Source organism: Schistocerca gregaria, chromosome 1 (assembly GCF_023897955.1).
Source record: "Schistocerca gregaria isolate iqSchGreg1 chromosome 1, iqSchGreg1.2, whole genome shotgun sequence".
NCBI lineage: Eukaryota > Metazoa > Arthropoda > Insecta > Orthoptera > Acrididae > Schistocerca > Schistocerca gregaria.
This window is the reverse complement of record NC_064920.1, coordinates 79815077-79835263: the sequence shown is the minus strand read 5'-3', so window position 1 is coordinate 79835263 and position 20187 is coordinate 79815077.

The window sequence follows — 20187 nt, the reverse complement described above, 5'->3', positions numbered from 1 at the left end:
CTGATTCAATGCCTCTCGTGACGAAAAAGTGGCTATCTTAATAGTTCAATACTTCTTCCTCCCAGTTGCTCACACAGTTTACTACTTTTTTGTGTAGTTTTTGTCTGCCAGAAACTATAATTCATTAGTTTTGTGTCATAAAAGAGTCATCGTTTCTCCTCCTAGGGGTTATTCGAGACCTCTTAATGCAAACCGCAAGTAACGAGGCATTGGCTACCTTAAGAGAGTCATAGTTACTCGTCCCAATTGCTCACCCAGTCTGCCACTTTTCCTTACTGCGGCCAGTCTGCCAGAAGCGATATGTCACTCGTTGTGTATCTTAAGAGATTCATCGTTACTCTTTCCATAGGTTACTGGTATTCTCTGATTCAATGCCTCTCGTGACGAAAAAGTGGCTATCATAATAGTGCAATACTTCTTCCTCCCAGTTGCTCACACAGATTACTACTTTTTTGTGCAGTTTTTGTCTGCCAGAAACTATAATTCACTAGTTTTGTATCATAAAAGAGTCATCGTTTCTCCTCCTAGGGGTTATTCGAGACCTCTTAATGCAAACCGCAAGTAACGAGGCATTGGCTACCTTAAGAGAGTCATAGTTACTCGTCCCAATTGCTCACCCAGTCTGCCACTTTTTCTTACTGCGGCCAGTCTGCCAGAAGCGATATGTCACTCGTTGTGTATCTTAAGAGATTCATCGTTACTCTTTCCATAGGTTACTGGTATTCTCTGAGTCAATACCTCTCGTGACGAAAAAGTGGCTATCTTAATAGTGCAATACTTCTTCCTCCTAGTTGCTCACACAGTTTACTACTTTTTGTGTAGTTTTTGTCTGCCAGAAACTATAATTCACTAGTTGTGTATCATAAAAGAGTCATCGTTTCTCCTCCTAGGGGTTTTCGAGATTTCTTAATCCAAACCGCAAGTAACGAGGCATTGGCTACCTTAAGAGAGTCATAGTTACTCGTCCCAATTGCTCACCCAGTCTGCCACTTTTTCTTACTGCGGCCAGTCTGCCAGAAGCGATATGTCACTCGTTGTGTATCTTAAGAGATTCATCGTTACTCTTTCCATAGGTTACTGGTATTCTCTGATTCAATGCCTCTCGTGACGAAAAAGTGGCTATCTTAATAGTGCAATACTTCTTCCTCCGAGTTGCTCACACAGTTTACTACTTTTTGTGTAGTTTTTGTCTGCCAGAAACTATAATTCACTAGCTGTGTATCATAAAAGAGTCATCGTTTCTCCTCCTAGGGGTTTTCGAGATTTCTTAATCCAAACCGCAAGTAACGAGGCATTGGCTACCTTAAGAGAGTCATAGTTACTCCTCCCCAATGCTCACCCAGTCTGCCACTTTTTCTTACTGTGGCCAGTCTGCCAGAAGCGATATGTCACTCGTTGTGTATCTTAAGAGATTCATCGTTACTCCTTCCATAGGTTACTGGTATTCTCTGAGTCAATACCTCTCTTGACGAAAAAGTGGCTATCTTAATAGTGCAATACTTCTTCCTCCGAGTTGCTCACACAGTTTACTACTTTTTGTGTACTTGCCAGTCTGCCAGAAGCGATATGTCATTAGTTGTGTATCATAAAAGGGTCATCGTTTCTCCTCCTAGGGGTTATTCGAGATTTCTTAATCCAAACCGCAAGTAACGAGGCATTGGCTACCTTAAGAGAGTCATAGTTACTCGTCCCAATTGCTCACCCAGTCTGCCACTTTTCCTTACTGCGGCCTGTCTGCCAGAAGCGATATGTCACTCGTTGTGTATCTTAAGAGATTCATCGTTACTCCTTCCATAGGTTACTGGTATTCTCTGAGTCAATACCTCTCTTGACGAAAAAGTGGCTATCTTAATAGTGCAATACTTCTTCCTCCGAGTTGCTCACACAGTTTACTACTTTTTGTGTACTTGCCAGTCTGCCAGAAGCGATATGTCACTAGTTGTGTATCATAAAAGGGTCATCGTTTCTCCTCCTAGGGGTTATTCGAGACCTCTTAATGCAAACCGCAAGTAACGAGGCATTGGCTACCTTAAGAGAGTCATAGTTACTCGTCCCAATTGCTCACCCAGTCTGCCACTTTTCCTTACTGCGGCCAGTCTGCCAGAAGCGATATGTCACTCGTTGTGTATCTTAAGAGATTCATCGTTACTCCTTTCATAGGTTACTGGTATTCTCTGAGTCAATACCTCTCTTGACGAAAAAGTGGCTATCTTAATAGTGCAATACTTCTTCCTCCCAGTTGCTCACACAGTTTACTACTTTTTTGTGTAGTTTTTGTCTGCCAGAAACTATAATTCACTAGTTTTGTGTCATAAAAGAGTCATCGTTTCTCCTCCTAGGGGTTATTCGAGACCTCTTAATGCAAACCGCAAGTAACGAGGCATTGGCTACCTTAAGAGAGTCATAGTTACTCGTCCCAATTGCTCACCCAGTCTGCCACTTTTCCTTACTGCGGCCAGTCTGCCAGAAGCGATATGTCACTCGTTGTGTATCTTAAGAGATTCATCGTTACTTCTTCCATAGGTTACTGGTATTCTCTGAGTCAATACCTCTCTTGACGAAAAAGTGGCTATCTTAATAGTGCAATACTTCTTCCTCCGAGTTGCTCACACAGTTTACTACTTTTTGTGTTTTTGCCAGTCTGCCAGAAGCGATATGTCATTAGTTGTGTATCATAAAAGGGTCATCGTTTCTCCTCCTAGGGGTTATTCGAGATTTCTTAATCCAAACCGCAAGTAACGAGGCATTGGCTACCTTAAGAGTGTCATAGTTACTCGTCCCAATTGCTCACCCAGTCTGCCACTTTTCCTTACTGCGGCCAGTCTGCCAGAAGCGATATGTCACTCGTTGTGTATCTTAAGAGATTCATCGTTACTCTTTCCATAGGTTACTGGTATTCTCTGATTCAATGCCTCTCGTGACGAAAAAGTGGCTATCTTAATAGTGCAATACTTCTTCCTCCGAGTTGCTCACACAGTTTACTACTTTTTTGTGTAGTTTTTGTCTGCCAGAAACTATAATTCATTAGTTTTGTATCATAAAAGAGTCATCGTTTCTCCTCCTAGGGGTTATTCGAGACCTCTTAATGCAAACCGCAAGTAACGAGGCATTGGCTACCTTAAGAGAGTCATAGTTACTCGTCCCAATTGCTCACCCAGTCTGCCACTTTTTCTTACTGCGGCCAGTCTGCCAGAAGCGATATGTCACTCGTTGTGTATCTTAAGAGATTCATCGTTACTCTTTCCATAGGTTACTGGTATTCTCTGATTCAATGCCTCTCGTGACGAAAAAGTGGCTATCTTAATAGTGCAATACTTCTTCCTCCCATTTGCTCACACAGTTTACTACTTTTTTGTGTAGTTTTTGTCTGCCAGAAACTATAATTCACTAGTTTTGTATCATAAAAGAGTCATCGTTTCTCCTCCTAGGGGTTATTCGAGACCTCTTAATGCAAACCGCAAGTAACGAGGCATTGGCTACCTTAAGAGAGTCATAGTTACTCGTCCCAATTGCTCACCCAGTCTGCCACTTTTCCTTACTGCGGCCAGTCTGCCAGAAGCGATATGTCACTCGTTGTGTATCTTAAGAGATTCATCGTTACTCTTTCCATAGGTTACTGGTATTCTCTGATTCAATGCCTCTCGTGACGAAAAAGTGGCTATCTTAATAGTTCAATACTTCTTCCTCCCAGTTGCTCACACAGTTTACTACTTTTTTGTGTAGTTTTTGTCTGCCAGAAACTATAATTCATTAGTTTTGTGTCATAAAAGAGTCATCGTTTCTCCTCCTAGGGGTTATTCGAGACCTCTTAATGCAAACCGCAAGTAACGAGGCATTGGCTACCTTAAGAGAGTCATAGTTACTCGTCCCAATTGCTCACCCAGTCTGCCACTTTTCCTTACTGCGGCCAGTCTGCCAGAAGCGATATGTCACTCGTTGTGTATCTTATGAGATTCATCGTTACTCTTTCCATAGGTTACTGGTATTCTCTGATTCAATGCCTCTCGTGACGAAAAAGTGGCTATCATAATAGTGCAATACTTCTTCCTCCCAGTTGCTCACACAGATTACTACTTTTTTGTGCAGTTTTTGTCTGCCAGAAACTATAATTCACTAGTTTTGTATCATAAAAGAGTCATCGTTTCTCCTCCTAGGGGTTATTCGAGACCTCTTAATGCAAACCGCAAGTAACGAGGCATTGGCTACCTTAAGAGAGTCATAGTTACTCGTCCCAATTGCTCACCCAGTCTGCCACTTTTTCTTACTGCGGCCAGTCTGCCAGAAGCGATATGTCACTCGTTGTGTATCTTAAGAGATTCATCGTTACTCTTTCCATAGGTTACTGGTATTCTCTGAGTCAATACCTCTCGTGACGAAAAAGTGGCTATCTTAATAGTGCAATACTTCTTCCTCCTAGTTGCTCACACAGTTTACTACTTTTTGTGTAGTTTTTGTCTCCCAGAAACTATAATTCACTAGTTGTGTATCATAAAAGAGTCATCGTTTCTCCTCCTAGGGGTTTTCGAGATTTCTTAATCCAAACCGCAAGTAACGAGGCATTGGCTACCTTAAGAGAGTCATAGTTACTCGTCCCAATTGCTCACCCAGTCTGCCACTTTTTCTTACTGCGGCCAGTCTGCCAGAAGCGATATGTCACTCGTTGTGTATCTTAAGAGATTCATCGTTACTCTTTCCATAGGTTACTGGTATTCTCTGATTCAATGCCTCTCGTGACGAAAAAGTGGCTATCTTAATAGTGCAATACTTCTTCCTCCGAGTTGCTCACACAGTTTACTACTTTTTGTGTAGTTTTTGTCTGCCAGAAACTATAATTCACTAGCTGTGTATCATAAAAGAGTCATCGTTTCTCCTCCTAGGGGTTTTCGAGATTTCTTAATCCAAACCGCAAGTAACGAGGCATTGGCTACCTTAAGAGAGTCATAGTTACTCCTCCCCAATGCTCACCCAGTCTGCCACTTTTTCTTACTGTGGCCAGTCTGCCAGAAGCGATATGTCACTCGTTGTGTATCTTAAGAGATTCATCGTTACTCCTTCCATAGGTTACTGGTATTCTCTGAGTCAATACCTCTCTTGACGAAAAAGTGGCTATCTTAATAGTGCAATACTTCTTCCTCCGAGTTGCTCACACAGTTTACTACTTTTTGTGTACTTGCCAGTCTGCCAGAAGCGATATGTCATTAGTTGTGTATCATAAAAGGGTCATCGTTTCTCCTCCTAGGGGTTATTCGAGATTTCTTAATCCAAACCGCAAGTAACGAGGCATTGGCTACCTTAAGAGAGTCATAGTTACTCGTCCCAATTGCTCACCCAGTCTGCCACTTTTCCTTACTGCGGCCTGTCTGCCAGAAGCGATATGTCACTCGTTGTGTATCTTAAGAGATTCATCGTTACTCCTTCCATAGGTTACTGGTATTCTCTGAGTCAATACCTCTCTTGACGAAAAAGTGGCTATCTTAATAGTGCAATACTTCTTCCTCCGAGTTGCTCACACAGTTTACTACTTTTTGTGTACTTGCCAGTCTGCCAGAAGCGATATGTCACTAGTTGTGTATCATAAAAGGGTCATCGTTTCTCCTCCTAGGGGTTATTCGAGACCTCTTAATGCAAACCGCAAGTAACGAGGCATTGGCTACCTTAAGAGAGTCATAGTTACTCGTCCCAATTGCTCACCCAGTCTGCCACTTTTCCTTACTGCGGCCAGTCTGCCAGAAGCGATATGTCACTCGTTGTGTATCTTAAGAGATTCATCGTTACTCCTTCCATAGGTTACTGGTATTCTCTGAGTCAATACCTCTCTTGACGAAAAAGTGGCTATCTTAATAGTGCAATACTTCTTCCTCCCAGTTGCTCACACAGTTTACTACTTTTTTGTGTAGTTTTTGTCTGCCAGAAACTATAATTCACTAGTTTTGTGTCATAAAAGAGTCATCGTTTCTCCTCCTAGGGGTTATTCGAGACCTCTTAATGCAAACCGCAAGTAACGAGGCATTGGCTACCTTAAGAGAGTCATAGTTACTCGTCCCAATTGCTCACCCAGTCTGCCACTTTTCCTTACTGCGGCCAGTCTGCCAGAAGCGATATGTCACTCGTTGTGTATCTTAAGAGATTCATCGTTACTCTTTCCATAGGTTACTGGTATTCTCTGATTCAATGCCTCTCGTGACGAAAAAGTGGCTATCTTAATAGTGCAATACTTCTTCCTCCCAGTTGCTCACACAGTTTACTACTTTTTTGTGTAGTTTTTGTCTGCCAGAAACTATAATTCATTAGTTTTGTGTCATAAAAGAGTCATCGTTTCTCCTCCTAGGGGTTATTCGAGACCTCTTAATGCAAACCGCAAGTAACGAGGCATTGAATACCTTAAGAGAGTCATAGTTACTCGTCCCAATTGCTCACCCAGTCTGCCACTTTTCCTTACTGCGGCCAGTCTGCCAGAAGCGATATGTCACTCGTTGTGTATCTTAAGAGATTCATCGTTACTCCTTCCGTAGGTTACTGGTATTGTCTGAGTCAATACCTCTCGTGACGAAAAAGTGGCTATCTTAATAGTGCAATACTTCTTCCTCCTAGTTGCTCACACAGTTTACTACTTTTTGTGTAGTTTTTGTCTGCCAGAAACTATAATTCACTAGTTGTGTATCATAAAAGAGTCATCGTTTCTCCTCCTAGGGGTTTTCGAGATTTCTTAATCCAAACCGCAAGTAACGAGGCATTGGCTACCTTAAGAGAGTCATAGTTACTCGTCCCAATTGCTCACCCAGTCTGCCACTTTTCCTTACTGCGGCCAGTCTGCCAGAAGCGATATGTCACTCGTTGTGTATCTTAAGAGATTCATCGTTACTCTTTCCATAGGTTACTGGTATTCTCTGAGTCAATGCCTCTCGTGACGAAAAAGTGGCTATCTTAATAGTGCAATACTTCTTCCTCCCATTTGCTCACACAGTTTACTACTTTTTTGTGTAGTTTTTGTCTGCCAGAAACTATAATTCACTAGTTTTGTATCATAAAAGAGTCATCGTTTCTCCTCCTAGGGGTTATTCGAGACCTCTTAATGCAAACCGCAAGTAACGAGGCATTGGCTACCTTAAGAGAGTCATAGTTACTCGTCCCAATTGCTCACCCAGTCTGCCACTTTTCCTTACTGCGGCCAGTCTGCCAGAAGCGATATGTCACTCGTTGTGTATCTTAAGAGATTCATCGTTACTCTTTCCATAGGTTACTGGTATTCTCTGATTCAATGCCTCTCGTGACGAAAAAGTGGCTATCTTAATAGTTCAATACTTCTTCCTCCCAGTTGCTCACACAGTTTACTACTTTTTTGTGTAGTTTTTGTCTGCCAGAAACTATAATTCATTAGTTTTGTGTCATAAAAGAGTCATCGTTTCTCCTCCTAGGGGTTATTCGAGACCTCTTAATGCAAACCGCAAGTAACGAGGCATTGGCTACCTTAAGAGAGTCATAGTTACTCGTCCCAATTGCTCACCCAGTCTGCCACTTTTCCTTACTGCGGCCAGTCTGCCAGAAGCGATATGTCACTCGTTGTGTATCTTAAGAGATTCATCGTTACTCTTTCCATAGGTTACTGGTATTCTCTGATTCAATGCCTCTCGTGACGAAAAAGTGGCTATCTTAATAGTGCAATACTTCTTCCTCCCAGTTGCTCACACAGATTACTACTTTTTTGTGCAGTTTTTGTCTGCCAGAAACTATAATTCACTAGTTTTGTATCATAAAAGAGTCATCGTTTCTCCTCCTAGGGGTTATTCGAGACCTCTTAATGCAAACCGCAAGTAACGAGGCATTGGCTACCTTAAGAGAGTCATAGTTACTCGTCCCAATTGCTCACCCAGTCTGCCACTTTTTCTTACTGCGGCCAGTCTGCCAGAAGCGATATGTCACTCGTTGTGTATCTTAAGAGATTCATCGTTACTCTTTCCATAGGTTACTGGTATTCTCTGAGTCAATACCTCTCGTGACGAAAAAGTGGCTATCTTAATAGTGCAATACTTCTTCCTCCTAGTTGCTCACACAGTTTACTACTTTTTTGTGTAGTTTTTGTCTGCCAGAAACTATAATTCACTAGTTGTGTATCATAAAAGAGTCATCGTTTCTCCTCCTAGGGGTTTTCGAGATTTCTTAATCCAAACCGCAAGTAACGAGGCATTGGCTACCTTAAGAGAGTCATAGTTACTCGTCCCAATTGCTCACCCAGTCTGCCACTTTTTCTTACTGCGGCCAGTCTGCCAGAAGCGATATGTCACTCGTTGTGTATCTTAAGAGATTCATCGTTACTCTTTCCATAGGTTACTGGTATTCTCTGATTCAATGCCTCTCGTGACGAAAAAGTGGCTATCTTAATAGTGCAATACTTCTTCCTCCCATTTGCTCACACAGTTTACTACTTTTTTGTGTAGTTTTTGTCTGCCAGAAACTATAATTCACTAGTTTTGTATCATAAAAGAGTCATCGTTTCTCCTCCTAGGGGTTATTCGAGACCTCTTAATGCAAACCGCAAGTAACGAGGCATTGGCTACCTTAAGAGAGTCATAGTTACTCGTCCCAATTGCTCACCCAGTCTGCCACTTTTCCTTACTGCGGCCAGTCTGCCAGAAGCGATATGTCACTCGTTGTGTATCTTAAGAGATTCATCGTTACTCCTTCCATAGGTTACTGGTATTCTCTGATTCAATGCCTCTCGTGACGAAAAAGTGGCTATCTTAATAGTTCAATACTTCTTCCTCCCAGTTGCTCACACAGTTTACTACTTTTTTGTGTAGTTTTTGTCTGCCAGAAACTATAATTCATTAGTTTTGTGTCATAAAAGAGTCATCGTTTCTCCTCCTAGGGGTTATTCGAGACCTCTTAATGCAAACCGCAAGTAACGAGGCATTGGCTACCTTAAGAGAGTCATAGTTACTCGTCCCAATTGCTCACCCAGTCTGCCACTTTTCCTTACTGCGGCCAGTCTGCCAGAAGCGATATGTCACTCGTTGTGTATCTTAAGAGATTCATCGTTACTCTTTCCATAGGTTACTGGTATTCTCTGATTCAATGCCTCTCGTGACGAAAAAGTGGCTATCTTAATAGTGCAATACTTCTTCCTCCCAGTTGCTCACACAGATTACTACTTTTTTGTGCAGTTTTTGTCTGCCAGAAACTATAATTCACTAGTTTTGTATCATAAAAGAGTCATCGTTTCTCCTCCTAGGGGTTATTCGAGACCTCTTAATGCAAACCGCAAGTAACGAGGCATTGGCTACCTTAAGAGAGTCATAGTTACTCGTCCCAATTGCTCACCCAGTCTGCCACTTTTTCTTACTGCGGCCAGTCTGCCAGAAGCGATATGTCACTCGTTGTGTATCTTAAGAGATTCATCGTTACTCTTTCCATAGGTTACTGGTATTCTCTGAGTCAATACCTCTCGTGACGAAAAAGTGGCTATCTTAATAGTGCAATACTTCTTCCTCCTAGTTGCTCACACAGTTTACTACTTTTTTGTGTAGTTTTTGTCTGCCAGAAACTATAATTCACTAGTTGTGTATCATAAAAGAGTCATCGTTTCTCCTCCTAGGGGTTTTCGAGATTTCTTAATCCAAACCGCAAGTAACGAGGCATTGGCTACCTTAAGAGAGTCATAGTTACTCGTCCCAATTGCTCACCCAGTCTGCCACTTTTTCTTACTGCGGCCAGTCTGCCAGAAGCGATATGTCACTCGTTGTGTATCTTAAGAGATTCATCGTTACTCTTTCCATAGGTTACTGGTATTCTCTGATTCAATGCCTCTCGTGACGAAAAAGTGGCTATCTTAATAGTGCAATACTTCTTCCTCCGAGTTGCTCACACAGTTTACTACTTTTTGTGTAGTTTTTGTCTGCCAGAAACTATAATTCACTAGCTGTGTATCATAAAAGAGTCATCGTTTCTCCTCCTAGGGGTTTTCGAGATTTCTTAATCCAAACCGCAAGTAACGAGGCATTGGCTACCTTAAGAGAGTCATAGTTACTCCTCCCCAATGCTCACCCAGTCTGCCACTTTTTCTTACTGTGGCCAGTCTGCCAGAAGCGATATGTCACTCGTTGTGTATCTTAAGAGATTCATCGTTACTCCTTCCATAGGTTACTGGTATTCTCTGAGTCAATACCTCTCTTGACGAAATAGTGGCTATCTTAATAGTGCAATACTTCTTCCTCCGAGTTGCTCACATAGTTTACTACTTTTTGTGTACTTGCCAGTCTGCCAGAAGCGATATGTCATTAGTTGTGTATCATAAAAGGGTCATCGTTTCTCCTCCTAGGGGTTATTCGAGATTTCTTAATCCAAACCGCAAGTAACGAGGCATTGGCTACCTTAAGAGAGTCATAGTTACTCGTCCCAATTGCTCACCCAGTCTGCCACTTTTCCTTACTGCGGCCAGTCTGCCAGAAGCGATATGTCACTCGTTGTGTATCTTAAGAGATTCATCGTTACTCCTTCCATAGGTTACTGGTATTCTCTGAGTCAATACCTCTCTTGACGAAAAAGTGGCTATCTTAATAGTGCAATACTTCTTCCTCCCAGTTGCTCACACAGTTTACTACTTTTTTGTGTAGTTTTTGTCTGCCAGAAACTATAATTCACTAGTTTTGTGTCATAAAAGAGTCATCGTTTCTCCTCCTAGGGGTTATTCGAGACCTCTTAATGCAAACCGCAAGTAACGAGGCATTGGCTACCTTAAGAGAGTCATAGTTACTCGTCCCAATTGCTCACCCAGTCTGCCACTTTTCCTTACTGCGGCCAGTCTGCCAGAAGCGATATGTCACGCGTTGTGTGGCTTAAGAGATTCATCGTTACTCTTTCCATAGGTTACTGGTATTCTCTGATTCAATGCCTCTCGTGACGAAAAAGTGGCTATCTTAATAGTGCAATACTTCTTCCTCCCAGTTGCTCACACAGTTTACTACTTTTTTGTGTAGTTTTTGTCTGCCAGAAACTATAATTCACTAGTTTTGTATCATAAAAGAGTCATCGTTTCTCCTCCTAGGGGTTATTCGAGACCTCTTAATGCAAACCGCAAGTAACGAGGCATTGGCTACCTTAAGAGAGTCATAGTTACTCGTCCCAATTGCTCACCCAGTCTGCCACTTTTCCTTACTGCGGCCAGTCTGCCAGAAGCGATATGTCACTCGTTGTGTATCTTAAGAGATTCATCGTTACTCTTTCCATAGGTTACTGGTATTCTCTGATTCAATGCCTCTCGTGACGAAAAAGTGGCTATCTTAATAGTTCAATACTTCTTCCTCCCAGTTGCTCACACAGTTTACTACTTTTTTGTGTAGTTTTTGTCTGCCAGAAACTATAATTCATTAGTTTTGTGTCATAAAAGAGTCATCGTTTCTCCTCCTAGGGGTTATTCGAGACCTCTTAATGCAAACCGCAAGTAACGAGGCATTGGCTACCTTAAGAGAGTCATAGTTACTCGTCCCAATTGCTCACCCAGTCTGCCACTTTTCCTTACTGCGGCCAGTCTGCCAGAAGCGATATGTCACTCGTTGTGTATCTTAAGAGATTCATCGTTACTCTTTCCATAGGTTACTGGTATTCTCTGATTCAATGCCTCTCGTGACGAAAAAGTGGCTATCTTAATAGTGCAATACTTCTTCCTCCCAGTTGCTCACACAGATTACTACTTTTTTGTGCAGTTTTTGTCTGCCAGAAACTATAATTCACTAGTTTTGTATCATAAAAGAGTCATCGTTTCTCCTCCTAGGGGTTATTCGAGACCTCTTAATGCAAACCGCAAGTAACGAGGCATTGGCTACCTTAAGAGAGTCATAGTTACTCGTCCCAATTGCTCACCCAGTCTGCCACTTTTTCTTACTGCGGCCAGTCTGCCAGAAGCGATATGTCACTCGTTGTGTATCTTAAGAGATTCATCGTTACTCTTTCCATAGGTTACTGGTATTCTCTGAGTCAATACCTCTCGTGACGAAAAAGTGGCTATCTTAATAGTGCAATACTTCTTCCTCCTAGTTGCTCACACAGTTTACTACTTTTTGTGTAGTTTTTGTCTGCCAGAAACTATAATTCACTAGTTGTGTATCATAAAAGAGTCATCGTTTCTCCTCCTAGGGGTTTTCGAGATTTCTTAATCCAAACCGCAAGTAACGAGGCATTGGCTACCTTAAGAGAGTCATAGTTACTCGTCCCAATTGCTCACCCAGTCTGCCACTTTTTCTTACTGCGGCCAGTCTGCCAGAAGCGATATGTCACTCGTTGTGTATCTTAAGAGATTCATCGTTACTCTTTCCATAGGTTACTGGTATTCTCTGATTCAATGCCTCTCGTGACGAAAAAGTGGCTATCTTAATAGTGCAATACTTCTTCCTCCGAGTTGCTCACACAGTTTACTACTTTTTGTGTAGCTTTTGTCTGCCAGAAACTATAATTCACTAGCTGTGTATCATAAAAGAGTCATCGTTTCTCCTCCTAGGGGTTTTCGAGATTTCTTAATCCAAACCGCAAGTAACGAGGCATTGGCTACCTTAAGAGAGTCATAGTTACTCCTCCCCAATGCTCACCCAGTCTGCCACTTTTTCTTACTGTGGCCAGTCTGCCAGAAGCGATATGTCACTCGTTGTGTATCTTAAGAGATTCATCGTTACTCCTTCCATAGGTTACTGGTATTCTCTGAGTCAATACCTCTCTTGACGAAAAAGTGGCTATCTTAATAGTGCAATACTTCTTCCTCCGAGTTGCTCACACTGTTTACTACTTTTTGTGTACTTGCCAGTCTGCCAGAAGCGATATGTCATTAGTTGTGTATCATAAAAGGGTCATCGTTTCTCCTCCTAGGGGTTATTCGAGATTTCTTAATCCAAACCGCAAGTAACGAGGCATTGGCTACCTTAAGAGAGTCATAGTTACTCGTCCCAATTGCTCACCCAGTCTGCCACTTTTCCTTACTGCGGCCAGTCTGCCAGAAGCGATATGTCACTCGTTGTGTATCTTAAGAGATTCATCGTTACTCCTTCCATAGGTTACTGGTATTCTCTGAGTCAATACCTCTCTTGACGAAAAAGTGGCTATCTTAATAGTGCAATACTTCTTCCTCCGAGTTGCTCACACAGTTTACTACTTTTTGTGTACTTGCCAGTCTGCCAGAAGCGATATGTCACTAGTTGTGTATCATAAAAGGGTCATCGTTTCTCCTCCTAGGGGTTATTCGAGACCTCTTAATGCAAACCGCAAGTAACGAGGCATTGGCTACCTTAAGAGAGTCATAGTTACTCGTCCCAATTGCTCACCCAGTCTGCCACTTTTCCTTACTGCGGCCAGTCTGCCAGAAGCGATATGTCACTCGTTGTGTATCTTAAGAGATTCATCGTTACTCCTTCCATAGGTTACTGGTATTCTCTGAGTCAATACCTCTCTTGACGAAAAAGTGGCTATCTTAATAGTGCAATACTTCTTCCTCCCAGTTGCTCACACAGTTTACTACTTTTTTGTGTAGTTTTTGTCTGCCAGAAACTATAATTCACTAGTTTTGTGTCATAAAAGAGTCATCGTTTCTCCTCCTAGGGGTTATTCGAGACCTCTTAATGCAAACCGCAAGTAACGAGGCATTGGCTACCTTAAGAGAGTCATAGTTACTCGTCCCAATTGCTCACCCAGTCTGCCACTTTTCCTTACTGCGGCCAGTCTGCCAGAAGCGATATGTCACTCGTTGTGTATCTTAAGAGATTCATCGTTACTCTTTCCATAGGTTACTGGTATTCTCTGATTCAATGCCTCTCGTGACGAAAAAGTGGCTATCTTAATAGTGCAATACTTCTTCCTCCCAGTTGCTCACACAGTTTACTACTTTTTTGTGTAGTTTTTGTCTGCCAGAAACTATAATTCATTAGTTTTGTGTCATAAAAGAGTCATCGTTTCTCCTCCTAGGGGTTATTCGAGACCTCTTAATGCAAACCGCAAGTAACGAGGCATTGGCTACCTTAAGAGAGTCATAGTTACTCGTCCCAATTGCTCACCCAGTCTGCCACTTTTCCTTACTGCGGCCAGTCTGCCAGAAGCGATATGTCACTCGTTGTGTATCTTAAGAGATTCATCGTTACTCCTTCCGTAGGTTACTGGTATTGTCTGAGTCAATACCTCTCGTGACGAAAAAGTGGCTATCTTAATAGTGCAATACTTCTTCCTCCTAGTTGCTCACACAGTTTACTACTTTTTGTGTAGTTTTTGTCTGCCAGAAACTATAATTCACTAGTTGTGTATCATAAAAGAGTCATCGTTTCTCCTCCTAGGGGTTTTCGAGATTTCTTAATGCAAACCGCAAGTAACGAGGCATTGGCTACCTTAAGAGAGTCATAGTTACTCGTCCCAATTGCTCACCCAGTCTGCCACTTTTCCTTACTGCGGCCAGTCTGCCAGAAGCGATATGTCACTCGTTGTGTATCTTAAGAGATTCATCGTTACTCTTTCCATAGGTTACTGGTATTCTGTGATTCAATGCCTCTCGTGACGAAAAAGTGGCTATCTTAATAGTGCATACTTCTTCCTCCGAGTTGCTCACACAGTTTACTACTTTTTGTGTAGTTTTTGTCTGCCAGAAACTATAATTCACTAGCTGTGTATCATAAAAGAGTCATCGTTTCTCCTCCTAGGGGTTTTCGAGATTTCTTAATCCAAACCGCAAGTAACGAGGCATTGGCTACCTTAAGAGAGTCATAGTTACTCCTCCCCAATGCTCACCCAGTCTGCCACTTTTTCTTACTGTGGCCAGTCTGCCAGAAGCGATATGTCACTCGTTGTGTATCTTAAGAGATTCATCGTTACTCCTTCCATAGGTTACTGGTATTCTCTGAGTCAATACCTCTCTTGACGAAAAAGTGGCTATCTTAATAGTGCAATACTTCTTCCTCCAAGTTGCTCACACAGTTTACTACTTTTTGTGTACTTGCCAGTCTGCCAGAAGCGATATGTCATTAGTTGTGTATCATAAAAGGGTCATCGTTTCTCCTCCTAGGGGTTATTCGAGATTTCTTAATCCAAACCGCAAGTAACGAGGCATTGGCTACCTTAAGAGAGTAATAGTTACTCGTCCCAATTGCTCACCCAGTCTGCCACTTTTCCTTACTGCGGCCAGTCTGCCAGAAGCGATATGTCACTCGTTGTGTATCTTAAGAGATTCATCGTTACTCCTTCCATAGGTTACTGGTATTCTCTGAGTCAATACCTCTCTTGACGAAAAAGTGGCTATCTTAATGGTGCAATACATCTTCCTCCGAGTTGCTCACACAGTTTACTACTTTTTGTGTACTTGCCAGTCTGCCAGAAGCGATATGTCACTAGTTGTGTATCATAAAAGGGTCATCGTTTCTCCTCCTAGGGGTTATTCGAGATTTCTTAATCCAAACCGCAAGTAACGAGGCATTGGCTACCTTAAGAGAGTCATAGTTACTCGTCCCAATTGCTCACCCAGTCTGCCACTTTTCCTTACTGCGGCCAGTCTGCCAGAAGCGATATGTCACTCGTTGTGTATCTTAAGAGATTCATCGTTACTCTTTCCATAGGTTACTGGTATTCTCTGATTCAATGCCTCTCGTGACGAAAAAGTGGCTATCTTAATAGTGCAATACTTCTTCCTCCCAGTTGCTCACACTGTTTACTACTTTTTTTGTGTAGTTTTTGTCTGCCAGAAACTATAATTCACTAGTTTTGTGTCATAAAATAGTCATCGTTTCTCCTCCTAGGGGTTATTCGAGACCTCTTAATGCAAACCGCAAGTAACGAGGCATTGGCTACCTTAAGAGAGTCATAGTTACTCGTCCCAATTGCTCACCCAGTCTGCCACTTTTCCTTACTGCGGCCAGTCTGCCAGAAGCGATATGTCACTCGTTGTGTATCTTAAGGGATTCATCGTTACTCCTTCCATAGGTTACTGGTATTCTCTGATTCAATGCCTCTCGTGACGAAAAAGTGGCTATCTTAATAGTGCAATACTTCTTCCTCCCAGTTGCTCACACAGTTTACTACTTTTTTGTGTAGTTTTTGTCTGCCAGAAACTATAATTCACTAGTTTTGTATCATAAAAGAGTCATCGTTTCTCCTCCTAGGGGTTATTCGAGACCTCTTAATCCAAACCGCAAGTAACGAGGCATTGGCTACCTTAAGAGAGTCATAGTTACTCGTCCCAATTGCTCACCCAGTCTGCCACTTTTTCTTACTGCGGCCAGTCTGCCAGAAGCGATATGTCACTCGTTGTGTATCTTAAGAGATTCATCGTTACTCCTTCCATAGGTTACTGGTATTCTCCGAGTCAATACCTCTCGTGACGAAAAAGTGGCTATCTTAATAGTGCAATACTTCTTCCTCCTAGTTGCTCACACAGTTTACTACTTTTTGTGTAGTTTTTGTCTGCCAGAAACTATAATTCACTAGTTGTGTATCATAAAAGAGTCATCGTTTCTCCTCCTAGGGGTTTTCGAGATTTCTTAATCCAAACCGCAAGTAACGAGGCATTGGCTACCTTAAGAGAGTCATAGTTACTCGTCCCAATTGCTCACCCAGTCTACCACTTTTTCTTACTGCGGCCAGTCTGCCAGAAGCGATATGTCACTCGTTGTGTATCTTAAGAGATTCATCGTTACTCTTTCCATAGGTTACTGGTATTCTCTGATTCAATGCCTCTCGTGACGAAAAAGTGGCTATCTTAATAGTGCAATACTTCTTCCTACGAGTTGCTCACACAGTTTACTACTTTTTGTGTACTTGCCAGTCTGCCAGAAGCGATATGTCACTAGTTGTGTATCATAAAAGGGTCATCGTTTCTCCTCCTAGGGTTTATTCGAGATTTCTTAATCCAAACCGCAAGTAACGAGGCATTGGCTACCTTAAGAGAGTCATAGTTACTCGTCCCAATTGCTCACCCAGTCTGCCACTTTTCCTTACTGCGGCCAGTCTGCCAGAAGCGATATGTCACTCGTTGTGTATCTTAAGAGATTCATCGTTACTCCTTCCATAGGTTACTGGTATTCTCTGAGTCAATACCTCTCTTGACGAAAAAGTGGCTATCTTAATAGTGCAATACTTCTTCCTCCGAGTTGCTCACACAGTTTACTACTTTTTGTGTACTTGCCAGTCTGCCAGAAGCGATATGTCACTAGTTGTGTATCATAAAAGGGTCATCGTTTCTCCTCCTAGGGGTTATTCGAGACCTCTTAATGCAAACCGCAAGTAACGAGGCATTGGCTACCTTAAGAGAGTCATAGTTACTCGTCCCAATTGCTCACCCAGTCTGCCACTTTTCCTTACTGCGGCCAGTCTGCCAGAAGCGATATGTCACTCGTTGTGTATCTTAAGAGATTCATCGTTACTCCTTCCATAGGTTACTGGTATTCTCTGAGTCAATACCTCTCTTGACGAAAAAGTGGCTATCTTAATAGTGCAATACTTCTTCCTCCCAGTTGCTCACACAGTTTACTACTTTTTTGTGTAGTTTTTGTCTGCCAGAAACTATAATTCACTAGTTTTGTGTCATAAAAGAGTCATCGTTTCTCCTCCTAGGGGTTATTCGAGACCTCTTAATGCAAACCGCAAGTAACGAGGCATTGGCTACCTTAAGAGAGTCATAGTTACTCGTCCCAATTGCTCACCCAGTCTGCCACTTTTCCTTACTGCGGCCAGTCTGCCAGAAGCGATATGTCACTCGTTGTGTATCTTAAGAGATTCATCGTTACTCTTTCCATAGGTTACTGGTATTCTCTGATTCAATGCCTCTCGTGACGAAAAAGTGGCTATCTTAATAGTGCAATACTTCTTCCTCCCAGTTGCTCACACAGTTTACTACTTTTTTGTGTAGTTTTTGTCTGCCAGAAACTATAATTCATTAGTTTTGTGTCATAAAAGAGTCATCGTTTCTCCTCCTAGGGGTTATTCGAGACCTCTTAATGCAAACCGCAAGTAACGAGGCATTGGCTACCTTAAGAGAGTCATAGTTACTCGTCCCAATTGCTCACCCAGTCTGCCACTTTTCCTTACTGCGGCCAGTCTGCCAGAAGCGATATGTCACTCGTTGTGTATCTTAAGAGATTCATCGTTACTCCTTCCGTAGGTTACTGGTATTGTCTGAGTCAATACCTCTCGTGACGAAAAAGTGGCTATCTTAATAGTGCAATACTTCTTCCTCCTAGTTGCTCACACAGTTTACTACTTTTTGTGTAGTTTTTGTCTGCCAGAAACTATAATTCACTAGTTGTGTATCATAAAAGAGTCATCGTTTCTCCTCCTAGGGGTTTTCGAGATTTCTTAATGCAAACCGCAAGTAACGAGGCATTGGCTACCTTAAGAGAGTCATAGTTACTCGTCCCAATTGCTCACCCAGTCTGCCACTTTTCCTTACTGCGGCCAGTCTGCCAGAAGCGATATGTCACTCGTTGTGTATCTTAAGAGATTCATCGTTACTCTTTCCATAGGTTACTGGTATTCTGTGATTCAATGCCTCTCGTGACGAAAAAGTGGCTATCTTAATAGTGCATACTTCTTCCTCCGAGTTGCTCACACAGTTTACTACTTTTTGTGTAGTTTTTGTCTGCCAGAAACTATAATTCACTAGCTGTGTATCATAAAAGAGTCATCGTTTCTCCTCCTAGGGGTTTTCGAGATTTCTTAATCCAAACCGCAAGTAACGAGGCATTGGCTACCTTAAGAGAGTCATAGTTACTCCTCCCCAATGCTCACCCAGTCTGCCACTTTTTCTTACTGTGGCCAGTCTGCCAGAAGCGATATGTCACTCGTTGTGTATCTTAAGAGATTCATCGTTACTCCTTCCATAGGTTACTGGTATTCTCTGAGTCAATACCTCTCTTGACGAAAAAGTGGCTATCTTAATAGTGCAATACTTCTTCCTCCAAGTTGCTCACACAGTTTACTACTTTTTGTGTACTTGCCAGTCTGCCAGAAGCGATATGTCATTAGTTGTGTATCATAAAAGGGTCATCGTTTCTCCTCCTAGGGGTTATTCGAGATTTCTTAATCCAAACCGCAAGTAACGAGGCATTGGCTACCTTAAGAGAGTAATAGTTACTCGTCCCAATTGCTCACCCAGTCTGCCACTTTTCCTTACTGCGGCCAGTCTGCCAGAAGCGATATGTCACTCGTTGTGTATCTTAAGAGATTCATCGTTACTCCTTCCATAGGTTACTGGTATTCTCTGAGTCAATACCTCTCTTGACGAAAAAGTGGCTATCTTAATGGTGCAATACATCTTCCTCCGAGTTGCTCACACAGTTTACTACTTTTTGTGTACTTGCCAGTCTGCCAGAAGCGATATGTCACTAGTTGTGTATCATAAAAGGGTCATCGTTTCTCCTCCTAGGGGTTATTCGAGATTTCTTAATCCAAACCGCAAGTAACGAGGCATTGGCTACCTTAAGAGAGTCATAGTTACTCGTCCCAATTGCTCACCCAGTCTGCCACTTTTCCTTACTGCGGCCAGTCTGCCAGAAGCGATATGTCACTCGTTGTGTATCTTAAGAGATTCATCGTTACTCTTTCCATAGGTTACTGGTATTCTCTGATTCAATGCCTCTCGTGACGAAAAAGTGGCTATCTTAATAGTGCAATACTTCTTCCTCCCAGTTGCTCACACTGTTTACTACTTTTTTTGTGTAGTTTTTGTCTGCCAGAAACTATAATTCACTAGTTTTGTGTCATAAAATAGTCATCGTTTCTCCTCCTAGGGGTTATTCGAGACCTCTTAATGCAAACCGCAAGTAACGAGGCATTGGCTACCTTAAGAGAGTCATAGTTACTCGTCCCAATTGCTCACCCAGTCTGCCACTTTTCCTTACTGCGGCCAGTCTGCCAGAAGCGATATGTCACTCGTTGTGTATCTTAAGGGATTCATCGTTACTCCTTCCATAGGTTACTGGTATTCTCTGATTCAATGCCTCTCGTGACGAAAAAGTGGCTATCTTAATAGTGCAATACTTCTTCCTCCCAGTTGCTCACACAGTTTACTACTTTTTTGTGTAGTTTTTGTCTGCCAGAAACTATAATTCACTAGTTTTGTATCATAAAAGAGTCATCGTTTCTCCTCCTAGGGGTTATTCGAGACCTCTTAATCCAAACCGCAAGTAACGAGGCATTGGCTACCTTAAGAGAGTCATAGTTACTCGTCCCAATTGC